Raw genomic sequence first — 2630 nt, forward strand, 5'->3', positions numbered from 1 at the left:
GTCCGTTAGTGAAGTATCACCCATATTGCATTGCTTTCTCGGGATGTTTTAGAAACATGTGTTACAAGGTCCACTGTAATTCGTTCCCCTCTCCCTTAGGGTATTTCAAGCTATTGTAACATTCCCGAAAGTTTGTGTTATTCCGCCTTAACTTAATATATAGTACACATTTACATCCCACGTGATTATAATTTTTCTCATATCAGTTTATCCGTAGATTTCCTGTACATCTTTACATCTTGCACTAATACTCAGTCTAACCGAACATCTGGCCTGACTTTTCTTCGTTCATCACCCAGGTATTGAGACTATAAAAGTTTGAAGTTCAAATTTCGGTTCTTGTACTAAGGAATTTCTTCGGTTTTCACAGTTATGATTGTTAACAATCCACCCAATCACCATATGTAACTTCCGTTTGAACTCAATTAACTAGTCCATACTGACTATTACATAATGACTCCTCACTTTCACCGGGAGTACATCGACAGGGAATAGCTAGTTGTTTAGGTTGAGAGGGCAGTTTTGAACATTATGTTTAACAGTCATAGTTTTACCTTTAGTGGGTTTTATAATATAAGAATCTATTATTTTACTAGTTGGTATATTTTTCCAAGGTAAAGTTTTGTAGAAACGATACATCTATCAGTGCCCGCATTAAAAAAAAACTAAAGTATACTAGACTCAGAATGTACTCGTTAATGCATATACTTTATCTGATTTAATCACAATACGCGCCCTCTAGTCGGGATGGACATCGGCTGGTTCTTGGTTTTGTCTTCTCATTGCAACTCGATTCAAACCAAGGCAATCATTCTTGACGTGCCCCATACTGCCACACTCATAGCAAGTATAGCGGCTTATTATGGGTTGGTTCTGGTGAGTTGGTTGTTGTCGGATGGATTAGGGCCGAGGCCGAGGTAGTTGTGATTACTAAAGTTGGGTCGGTTGGTTTATAATATTCATCATAGTTCTAAAATTACGGGCATAGTGTACAAGTTTCCCGCTTTTGTGACATTCCTTTGTTCGACATTCTCTTATGTGATATATTTACACTTCCCACACTTTGACGAAAGTTTATTGTATATTGTTCGTTCGGATTTAAAGCTGGTCGAAGTATCGGTTTAAGTTGTAGGGCACGCATGTCTAGTTGGTTGTATCTCTTGTACCCCTGTTTCACGTTTGGTTCACTTTGTACTAGATGCTTCTACGGGCATACTCAACAAACTATTTCTGACCAAATCAAAAGCAACCACACCGTCTTGTGTCACGGCATTTTCCAAGGTTTAGTGGTTAACTGGATTAACTAACATCCTTATTTCCGGGCTACCGGATGATACAATGCTTGTAAAAATCAAAAATATTTTTACGGATCGCTTAAAACATCCCCAACAAGTGTTTGGTAGATCTTTTTCGGCTTAACGGATGATACAATGCTTGTTTCGGAACTATGTTTTCGTTAAACGAGCATGTTTTCGTTTAACAAGTTTGCTATCGAACTAAGGCCTTAATATCAATATGTTGGGTTACAATATACGTATATCACTTATAGATGGCCCATCGGGATATCTGGGCATAACCAGACCCTTTCGATTAATCGTTTGTTCAATACGTAATAAGTGGTTAATTGCTTATTTGATAAACAAATGCTAAGGCATACTCGATTTTGTCACGAATGTCACAATAAAGATAAGGATTTTTTGTGATTAAAGCATCAAAGGCCCCACGGTGGGCGCCAAATTGTTTTGTTTAAAAATCGGTCTAAGGATCAATGAACCAAATTCGTATGTGAGGATTGGTGCTTGAATGAAAAAATATGATCAAAGTAACAATTATAGACAATGAACATGAATATTTATATGAGGAAAAGCCCTTGGTAACTAGTGCTTTGGTAAAAAATTGACAAACGTGATTTTACAACCAAATTAGTAAAATGGGACTAGGTGCTTGTAAATATCGCTTGAACACAAAGATTTGTTGCAAGGAAAAAACCTGTTATTGCTATATTTATAATAAAATGAGTCTACCAAACTTTCCTATATTTTTGGAAACTATAGACTAATTCCATTTAGCCATAAATCACGCTGCCTTTTTCGTCACGTTCTATTAACGGCAAGTGTGGGTCTTTTGGCAATTATGGCGACATCCCTTGACCTGGTGAACAAGGAAAGATAGCGAACAATATTGTTAGTTATACAACATATTTAGGATACATGTTATCTTGGAGAATACCATATTCTGGAATTTTCCTGAACATATTGCTTGCTGAATATGCTGAAAATCTGAGCCCTATCAATTGTCCCCAAAAACAATTGTTGGTATGGATTACAGCTGTAAAATTTTTGAAATCCGTGAGTGAGTACACCCTAGGTCGTCCATAATGCTTTTCTTCATCGATTCCTTTATCCACATAATTTTCTTCTTTCTTTCTTTTCCATATCTCTGGGTTTCCAAAAGTAAGCTAACTTATCTTTAAGCCATATGCTGATATATGTATCTAACTGATATACTTTATCTTGTTTGTGCAGCTTTGAAGTTCTTTGAGATTGCTCCTCCTAGCAAGGAGACAGAAAGCAAGCTAAATTCTTTCTACCTCATCAACAAGGAAGAGAGGGCCTTTTTCTTTCAGTCAG

Source organism: Bidens hawaiensis, unplaced genomic scaffold (genome assembly GCF_021521415.1).
Source record: "Bidens hawaiensis isolate Kalapana, Puna unplaced genomic scaffold, B.hawaiensis_p1.1 tig00009711_1, whole genome shotgun sequence".
Classification (NCBI taxonomy): Eukaryota; Viridiplantae; Streptophyta; class Magnoliopsida; order Asterales; family Asteraceae; genus Bidens; species Bidens hawaiensis.